The 10,823-nt window shown below is 41.2% G+C and overlaps 1 protein-coding gene across 1 annotated transcript in view; it reads right to left on the bottom strand.

The window, feature by feature from the left end:
* Positions 1-10,823, bottom strand: part of Hs3st3a1 (heparan sulfate-glucosamine 3-sulfotransferase 3A1) — an 86,647-nt gene that overhangs the window by 12,818 nt on the left and 63,006 nt on the right. The gene's annotated exons all lie outside the window — the stretch shown is intronic.

Raw genomic sequence — 10,823 nt, 5'->3', positions numbered from 1 at the left:
AAACATGTGGCATGCAGGGCTAAAATATTTACTATCTGGAACTTTTCAGAAGGCATTTCTCAGTCTGTGATTGAGAACATTACTGTCAATAGAATAAAATTAATATGAGGAATATTGATTGCAACATAATTAGTATTTACTGAAGTTAAGGGTTGAAAGATAAATCTTGGTGTGTGAGTGTCATAGGTCATGATTTGTGTATATCTTTATTTTATGACTCCTCCAAACGCTGCTGGCCCATCCACAGCAAATCCCAAATGAGCAATAATAATTAAATTGAGTCATCTTTGGTGTTCCGCCAACTTTTAGACATACTAAAACAATAGGTTTAATCTTATTTTTCTGTTTTATTGTTACCAAGGAATATTTGTCAAAGTAAGGGAAAAAGCACATTTCATCTAACAGTGTATTAGCTTGATTTATAACTTTTTAAATGTTTAGACATGTGGTGTGTGAGCCTTCAGTGGTACCCCTGTCCAGGGACTTGGAGATGTGAAGGGTGGACCCGAAGAACATGCAGAGGACCCTGGGAAGTCATTAGGAAGAAAAATGAGGCAGAGAGACAGGACCCTTGGTGCCAAATAAACCTGAGGGCTGTCAGGAACAGACCCTGCAGGGGAAGCGGTTCACATGTGCTACGTTCCTCTACCAGAGCAGCGATGTCCCAAATGCCTCACATCTGTGCACTGGACCCAAACCCTTCCTTCAGCACAGGGACAACGCCTTTTAGGCCCTGTGCTGAGACTGGGGGAACACGACTGCTTCCTAAAGGGCTCTTTAAAAATATTTTTAATTATGTTGATTTTCAAATAATTGTATACATGCATATGAGGTGTTATGAACATATTCATCTCCAATTCCCCTCTTATATACCTTTACCACTTCTGAAGACTCCTGCTTCCTCCCAACTACACCACCTCCTACTTTCATGTCTTTTTTAAAAAAAATTTACATCTAAGGTTGTTTTGTCTGTGTGTGTGTGTGTGTGTGTCTGTGTCTGTGTCTGTGTGCAGGTAGCCACAGATGGTGTGTGTTCTCAACTACACAGACAGGGCATTTCACATCTGAAAAAGTCTCACAATAGTCCTCCACATCTCTTCCAGTGTTTTTCCGTCCCTCTTCCATGTCTGAGCTCTCTTTAATTTGTTGTGACTAGTCAGGTAAATGTAACTGTCTACATCTGGTACCGATGTGCCACCAGTGCCGTATACTGCATTTCTCTCTAACCCTTTCTGTTGGTCAGGCTTCTTCCATTTCGTGTTTACTCTGTTCTCAGCAGAGACTTCTTCACGGTCACGTTTCCAGTCTCAAACCTCACACATGAAGTTTTCTACCGACCCTATTCTTGCATACACATTTTTGAGTGTGGTCTCTTCCACACAGGCTGGAGAATTAGGGGAAGTATTTATATAAAGTCCCATCCCTTCTTCCTGTACACTGAAACCAGGATTTCATAAAATACAGTAATTGGTTTAGACAGCAATGGCATTCTCTGCACCCAGTGTCTGTCAGTCTAGGGAAATTAATTGGCTTCCGTCCTACTGATTTGCTCTTACGCTCCCACGCAGAGATTTGCTTTATGTTTAAACTAATGTATAAGAACACACACTTGAGGGGTTCCACTCTGTAAGAGTGCTCTGTGATAGGTTTTCATAACCATGATCAGAACATAAACCGTCTCATCATTAAGCTAGGGTGAGTTGCTTCGTCATCCTCCTCTCCCCCAACCCTGCAGCTATCCATCTAGGCTGCTCTCTGACACTGTAGCCTGTACTTCTGAGAGTGGTATACAACTGGAATCACGTGGTCCACCACCTTCCGCGTCGGCTCATTTCACAGTGCCTCCATGTGTTGAGATCCAGTTCAAGTAGGTGCACACATCGATAGAGCAGTTCTTTATGGCTGAATAGTATTCTGCTGTGTGTGTGTGTGTGTGTGTGTGTGTGTGTGTGTGTGTGTGTGTGTGTTTTCTCTATTCATCTGTCAGAGGACATTTAATTTAGTTCCATTTTTCAGTATTTAATTTAGTCCCAGCTTTCAGCAATTATAAAAATAACTGCCACAAACTTTTGTTTTGGGGTTAATATGAGTCTTTTATTTTCCTGTACTAGAGAGCAAGGAGAAAGATCGCTGGTTCAATTCTGTTTAACTTTATGGAATAGGTGGAGTGTTGTGCAGTGTGCTGGACCATCTTGCTGTTCCCAGGCAGAACGTGACTGTACCATTTGCGCCCCCCCATATCAGTACTTGTATTTACTAGAGTTTTTTCAATTGTGTGGATGTCTTGGAGTTGTGGTTCAGGTTTCATGTCCAGAGTCGTTGGAAGGCTCTGTGAACATCTCCAGACCAGAAAAAAAATTAGCAAAACTCCATAATCGAAACATGTTTTTTTCACTGAAAAATTATTTCTTTAAAAGCATCCTAAAGTCAAAAGAAATAAAAAGTAGCATCATACATTGGGGGATGCATATGTAATTCTCTGCACACATCTAACAATGCATGCTGAATGGCTCAGCAGGGCAATTTGTGTTGAGTTATTACTGTACTCATAGAAGGTTTGTTCCCAATGAAGATTTTTAATTTAGCAAACATCATTGAAGATCTGCCTACGCCAAATATCCTATTAGAAAATAGAGCTGCCTGGGTTACAACATTCCTGCCTTCAAGAAACATGCCCCCTAAAGGGTGTAGACATTGTGATAAATGCATTTCAGTAGCAGAATGGCTACACTGAGCATGTTTTTATATCCAGGGAATGTTGGTTCTGAAGGCACAAGCAAGGGGACATCTCCCACACATTGCGTGCAATTCAAATTATCAGGACCTTTCCACAGAGGTTCATCAGGATCAACTGAGAAATAAAATACTTGGAAGAAAGTGTTTGAAAGTATGGAGGTGGGAAAGACTGCAGCATTCCCTGCTGAGGGAGAACTATTAAGGGAAATACACATTCAAATACACCCACCCTACTCATGTAGAAGACGGTACAAATTCCTTACCCTCTGTATATCATCTCTGTCTCCTCACATACCTGGTCTTGCCCCTTCTCCCCACCCTCCTGCTCTCTTCCTTCCAAGTCCCTCCCACCCTCTACCTCTCCTGAGTATTTTGTTCCCCTTTCTAAGAAGGACTGAAGCATCCACACTTTGGTCTCCCTTATTCTTGAGCTTCATGTGACCTGTGGATTGTATCTTGGGTATTCTGAGCTTTGAGGCTAATATCCATTTATCAATGAGTACATACCATGTGTGTTCTTTTGTGACTGGGTTAACTCACTCAGGATGATATTTTCTAATTCCATCCATTTGCCTAAGAGTTGCGTGAAGTCATTGTTTTTGATAGCTGAGTAGTAGTACTCCATTGTGTAAATGTATCATATTTTCTGTGTTCATTCCTCTATCAAGGAACATTTGTGTTCTTTCCAGCTTCTGGCTATTATAATAAGGCTGCAATGAACATGGTGTCCTTGTTATATGTTGGAACATCTTTTGGGTATATGTCCAAGAGTGGTATAGCTGAGTCCTCAGGTAGCACTATGTCCAATTTTTCTGAGGAACCACCAGACTGATTTCCAGAGTGGTTGTACCAGTTTGCAATCCCACCAACAATAGAGGAGTGTTCCTCTTTCTCCACATCCTTGCCAGCATCTGCTGTCACCTGAGTTTTTGATCTTAACCATTCTAACTGGTATGAGGTAGAATCTTAGGGTTGTTTTAATTTGCATTTCCCCGATGACTAAGGATGTTAAACATTTCTATAGGTGCTTCTTGGCTATTCAATATTTCTCAGTTGAGAATTATTTGTTTAGCTCTGTGCCCCATTTTTAATAGGGTTATTTTCTTCTCTGGAGTCTAACTTCTTGAGTGCTCTGTATATATTGGATATTAACCCTCTATCAGATGTAGGATTGGTAAAGATTTTTTCCCAACCTGTTGGTTGCTGTTTTGTCCTAATAACGGTGTCCTTGCCTTACAGAAGCTTTGCCGTTTTATGAGGTGGGAGGGAGAGGGTTAGTGGGGGATCACTCTCATAGAAGCAGGAGGAGGGGGATGAGACAGGGGTTTTCAGGAGGGAAGGGGAATAACACTTAAAATGTAAATAAATAAAATAAAATATCCAATTAGAAGAAGATGGTCCAAAGTAATGCATTTCCGACACAGGAAGCATACCAATCATTCACTGAAACAAAAATTAGGGTATCATTTTTTAAAAAAAAATCAACACATTTGGTAAAGGCATATAACAGAGCATTTCCAGAGATTAAAAGATTGAGCTATGTCTGTTTACAATGACTTAGACAGACTTGTAAAATAATGTCAGGCTACTTTGGGGTGCTTAATTTGTGTAGTTCTTTGTATATTCTGGATATGTGCTCCCTGTCTGAAGTATACCTGACAGAGATTTCCCCTCATTCTGTTTGCTCTTCTGGTACTATCTTTGCTGTACAGAAAGCTTTGTGATTCTGGTATAGTCCAATTGGAGTCCTGTTCCAAAAGTCCTTGCCTATACATACATCTTAATGTATATCTCCTAAGTTGGCCTCTAGAAGTTTCAGTGTTTTGGGATGGAAGTTAAGGTCTGATCCACTTGGAGTTGATTTATGTTCAGGGTGAAAGATAAGCATCTAATTTCATCTTTCTGTGGTTGGTACCTAGATTTGCCAGCAGCATTTGTTAAATAGGATGTCTTTTTTTCCACTGCATGTTTTTGACACCTTGACTAGGAACTAGGTGGTCACAGCTTTGTGGATCTATTTCATTTCTATTCTGCTCATCGGCAAGCCTCTTTTTATGCTAGTACCAGACTGTCCTTGTCACTATAGCTCTGCAGTATAATTTGAGGTCAGCTCTTGTTCAATCTCCGTGTACTGTTCTTTCTCTTTAGGATTGCTTAGACTTTTAACAGTCTTCTGTTTTCTGTTTGTATTCTTGGAATGCTTTTTCTATCTCTGTGAAAAATGTTATGCTGGTTTATCAAGTTGACGTTAACTAGAGTCATCTAGAAAGAGAGGCCTCACTTGAGGAATTGCATCCGTAATATTGGCCTGTGGGCATTTTCTTGATTGATGATTGATATGAGAGGTCTCAGCCTACTATGGACAGAGCCACCTCTGGGCAGGAGGTCCTGGGTTGTATAAAAAGCAGACTGAGCAAGCAAATGAACAGAGTTCTCTGGGTATGGTCTCTGCTTCAGTTCTTGCCTTGAATTCTTGCCCTGCCCAACCCCCGCTGCCCTGATGATGAACTATAACTTATAAACTAAAAAACCTTCTCCCTCCCAGGTTACTTTTTGGCTATAGTGTTTGTCATATCAAGAGAAAAATCAATAAATATTTGGCAGTAGAGATATTTCCACAATAAACAGAACTGTCCACCAACACATGGGCTGATGAAAGGAAGAACAAGTGATCAATATCCACCTAGTCATCAGTGACATGAATTAAAATCAGGGATGCCACCTTACCCTAGTCACAGAGGCTGTCATCGAGGAGTCTGACAACAAATGTTGGAGAGGTTATGATGGTAGAAGAACACTTCCTCACTGCTAGTGAGAATATGAATTAATATTACGATGTAAATAACTTTGAATGTTCCTCAAAAGTTAAAAACAGATTTACTGTATGGCACAGCTATACCACTTCTGAGCATGCACACAACTAGTAAGGCTCTGTATTCTACTACAGTGATAGTTGCAGATACATGTTTATTCCTATTCTGTTCACAGTAGTGAGGAAATACAATCAGCCTAGTTGCACACAAAGGGAATAATATAATACTTTTCAGCTCCTTCCGATTTTGCTACAAATTCCAGTGCTCTGCCCTCACTGTTAGGGTTTGCCTAGACTAACTTCTAGAGAATGAAAGATGAAGTGAAGTTGAGTCCCCTCTGCTGCAACAGCTAAAGTCTCTTTAGGTCAGCCTTCAGCAGCTGACTCCCCAGACACGTGAGTTCAGCCAAAATCATCAAGCCATCTGGTTGACCCACTGGTGACCACATGAGCCAGACTAGCTGAGATTCTCGGGTAGCATGCATCATCTAAATGCCACAGATCTGCTTAATGAGTAGCTGTTGCATGTCTGAGGTTTGTGGTGATGTCAGGAAGCATTGTTTGAGCCATAGGTAATTGGTATTCTGAAGTTTTATTACTATAAGCTTAATACAATATGGTCAAAAGCATCCCACATTACTAACAATGGGTGCCTCTAGAGAATGCAATTGCTGGCCAACATTGGACTTTCAAAGAATGTAAGCACTAAGAAACAGAATTTCTACTCTCTCTGTCTTGATACCTTTCCCTTAACAGTTTTTAAAATCCCAAAATCAATATGATAAGATAAGAAAGCTAGTCTTAATCCTGGTGGCTACCCTGGCTTTAAAATAGTCTGAAGGAACACAGTACTGACATTGTATGTCAAAAGCTTTAGAGTAGCCCGCATTTACTCATGTCTCAACACTGATGTGCTAACTAATCATGAAAGAGTTACTTACTAATCTTTCCCAGCTCCTTTGTGGAGATACTAGTGGCTCCAGATGGGAGTAGGGTTATTTAGCTCATGACCGTGCCTAGTACCAATTGGAAAAGCCATGGTAATGCCCATCTTGTCCAAATGTAAGTTAAAAGGGTTTCAGATGTTGAGATGGACAATGATGATGGGTCTGGTAGTGGTGCTGAAGATGAAGGCTGTGAATTTTAGTAATAGTGTCATCAGGGTGTCCTATGATCTATACACTCCTTGATACTGATCTTGTGGCTTTTTGGGTGACTCGGATAGTTGAGATATGGAACAATCAAATACCAGTATCTATAGCTATTTTATCCACTCCTACCAACTGCCTAAGAGAAGATGTGGCTATTGTTTAACTCTTGCTAAGAGCAGAAATATAAAGAAAATTATTTGTTGACTTGATTTGGTCAATTGCTGTCCCTTAAATTTCAATGAACACTTTTAACCATCTGGAAGGCAGTTAAAATGATGGTACCCATATAAAGTATCTGAAGGCCATGTCCTACTGTAGAGCACAGGATGCTTTAGGAAGAGTAGGATGTGAATACTGTATGCAACCAGGCCAAGATCAGACAAGCATCACTGCTGACAGCTCCAGTATTCCCAGCCCTCTGTATTACATTTTGGGGAAAACAAATCTAGGGCGTCTAGCCGTCCTACCATACATTGACATCTTAGAATTTGGGATCCAAGTAATGTAGAGTATCTGGTCTGCTGTGCTGAGTAGTTTTGTGTCAATTTGACACAAGCTAAAGTCATCAAAGGAGGGAACCTCAGTTGGGAAAATGCTCCATAAGACCAGGTTGATGGAAGATCTGTAAGACATTTTCTTAGTGATTGATGGGGAGGTCCCAGTTTATTGTAGTGGTGCCATCCCTGGACTCATGGTCTTGAGTTCTGTAAAAAACCAGGCTGAGCGAGCCATGGAAAGCAAGCCAGTAAGCAGCCTCCATGACCTCTGCATCAGCTCCTGCATCCAGGTTCCAGCCCTGCTTGAGTTCCTCTTCTGAATTCCTTCAGTGATGAACAGTGATGTGGAAGTGTAAGCCAAATAAACCCTGTCTTCCATAACTTGCTTTTGGTCATGGTGTTTCTATGAAGCAATAGAAACCCTACCCAAGACGCCTGCCATTAAATCAACTGAACAGGATCACAAAGCACTGACTCTACCATCCAGGCTTCCTTTGGAAACATTCCCAACCAGTGCATGTCTGGAGAATCAATCTATAGTGACTACGGCCAATGACACAGATGAATATACAGATCTGTCCATAGGGCTTAAGAAGAGCCCTCTTGTTCATGATAAAACCAGACTTTCATTTCTACATGCTATTGGGATGGTTTCAGACCTTCTGTTCCAAAGCAGATCCATCCATTGCAAGTTCCTTATCATTTTGGAAAGTCCTGTAGGTTTCCTGTGACCCACTCTTGGCCTCAGAACCTGCCCCTTGGCTGGGCTGACCTACAGATGGCATTAGAAGTCCTTCTATTTTGTGTTCTGCTTTCAGATTCCACCCAATAGCCGATTTCTTTTGAGGCATACAAAAGCAGCCTGCTCTTCTCTGCCCCAGTGAGCAGGATGTCCTGTGCTTTCCGATGCCCCAGCCTTTCCCAATATAGACTTCATCTTGGGAAAAGAAGTAATTAGCCTGGTGGGAAGTAAACAGCCATTTCAGCAGTTTTTCTCACTGATGGGTTTTGAAGCAACAGAGGCCCAGGCAGGTCAGAAAGAAGTTGAGTACGCTGCAATCTCAATGCCCCACTAAGCTCAAATACCAGCTACTGGCACCCAAAGCTCATTAGTTCTGACCAACACAGCTAATCATCCGAGTGATGAATCAGCTTTCATGAGCACTCAGAGAAGCAGTCACTAATGCTTTAACCTCAAAGTACCCTGGATGGCCTGGAAGACCTAGGTCTTCAGTAGTCCTATGAACTTGAAAAACAGACCATCAAGTGCAGTGATACAGAAAACTAGGTTCACTTGGTGAGGTCCTTATAAGGGCTGATACTGCTCTTGGAAGAAACATTGAATGCCATTCAATAGGCAAGGTTCCACGCTCCTTGGCAATCAAGAGAAGTCTTTTATGATGTTTCTCAACTTCAATGCAGCTGGCAACACGTACACAGATGACTTCTTAATGTAGTGCTGTGGGGTACATTTTGGGGCTTGTGCACATCCCTATATCTACCCTATGGGTGTTAGACAGCACCCCCTTCCTTAGTCCTCCTCCAAGGTAGGGTAGAACCAGAAACATCTCCAGACATAGCCAAAGGTCATCAGGAGTCCAAACTGTCTTTTGGCTGTTGACAGCTGCCATAAAACACTGCAACATTAGACATGTAGGGCATGGTGGCACACACCATGTAACTCATGAGGCAGAGGCAGGTGGACCTCTGTGAGTAAAGCTCTGTCACACAAGACCATAATGAAATACAACAAGATATAAAATAGGCACAGCCATGCAAGATCAGAGAAAACATTCATAACCACTTTTTGTATTTATTAGTTCCCTTTTTACATTTTCATATTAATACCAATAAGAGCATCTGATCTGCAAAAGGCTGATTACTGATCTGTATTACTGTGAAGATGTTGACTTTTTTTCCCAATTAGAAGTTTCTCTTTGTCCTCTGTTAGTGTGCTGAATACTATTCTGGGTTTCTTTGACTTAATTCAATTTTCCTTCAAAATTCTGATTAAGTGGATTATTTATTATTTATTTATTTATTTATTATTTTATCTCATTAAGGCAAGCCTGGCATTTAACTTCTTCTACCTTAGACAACATAAGGTTGTCAAAACAGAACACCATGGATCATTCAGTAGATTAATGATCCTGAAGAAAAAGGTGTAAAAGAAAATAAAACAAAACTCCATCTCTGGTCTTCACACCTATCTGAAGACACACTCTACTGAACAATGTCTATTTACGTTTCATGTATTTATACTCCATACATGGATGTAAAGGAGAGGATGTAAAACTAGTTGATGGATACAAATGTCCTTGGTCTGGTTTTATTGTCAACTTGACACAACCTAGAGTCATCTGAAAAGGGGCACCTTGGTAGAGTTACCTTGATCAGACTGGCCTGTGTCCATGCCTGTGAGAGATCTTTTAATATGTGTTAATTGATTAATTCATTAGTTAGTTAATTAATGTGGGAAGGTCTGGAGCACTGTGGGCCAGCATCAGCTTCTGGTAGGTAAGCTTGGACTGTGTAAGAAAGTTAGCTGAGGGAACCAGAGAGGAATCTATCTAGTCAGTAGTGTTCCTCCATGGTTTCTGCCTCAGTTCTTACCAGAGCTCCTGTCCTGATTTCCCTCAGTGATGGACTATAAGGACCTGGATCTGAAGCCATATTAACATATTCCTTCCCAATGTTACTTTCATTCACAGCAACAGAAAAGGAGGTAGACCACTGGGCCTGATCCCATGAGAAATGGCACGTGTTGTCAGTTGTGGACATGTGGCATAAGCACATAGAAAATTTGAGCAAGTATGCATGGTAAATAAAGTATGTTAGTTAGCATTCCATCAAGGTGATAAAAGGCCTGAGGCTATGAGCTTATAAGAAAGAAAGCTTTATAGTTTCAGAAGTTTCAAGCCATGGTCAGGTGACCCACTGGGAGCCTGTGGTGGGACAGGATATGACGTGGGCAGTGTCTAGAAGAAATAGTCACCTCATCATAACTAAGAAGTGGAAGGGGTGAGAAATAAAACAGAAATGACCACAGTTAGAACCAGAGGCAGACTCCAGTCAGAACTCTCACCGAGAAAATAGACAACAATAAATGATGGTGAGGAAGTGAAGAGAAAGGATCCCTAATCTACTGCCAGTGTGACTGTGAACTACCAATAATTATGCAAATCAGTGTGAAGGTTCCTCAAGAAAAATAAAATAGGAATTTTCATACAACCTAGTGACAGATAGCACTTGCCAGCACATGCCCAAAAGGCCTCTTTGCTCATCCATATTCCCTGGCACCCTTTTCACGGTGGCCAGGAAGTGGAACCATTCTAGATGTCCACCCACAGAATGAAAATGTGCCACATATACACAAAGGAATTTCACTCAGTCATAGAAGTATTGAATTTACAGGGAAAAAATGACATATTTGTAAAGCATTACATTATGTGAAGGTGACCCAGAAAGACAGGTATAGCCTGTTCTCTCTCGTGTACATAGTCTAGCATCATGTCTAACTCTATGGATATCAGTGGGGGTGATGGTGAATGTGGCCTAGGCGACTAGGAAGGAGACTAGAAGGGAAAGAGATGTGTTGAGGAAAGCAGAGTAGGCGGCATGCATACC

This window comes from Rattus norvegicus, chromosome 10 (genome assembly GCF_036323735.1).
Source record: "Rattus norvegicus strain BN/NHsdMcwi chromosome 10, GRCr8, whole genome shotgun sequence".
Classification (NCBI taxonomy): domain Eukaryota; kingdom Metazoa; phylum Chordata; class Mammalia; order Rodentia; family Muridae; genus Rattus; species Rattus norvegicus.
Note: the sequence above shows the minus strand (reverse complement) of the source record. Positions and strands in the feature narration are given on the sequence as shown.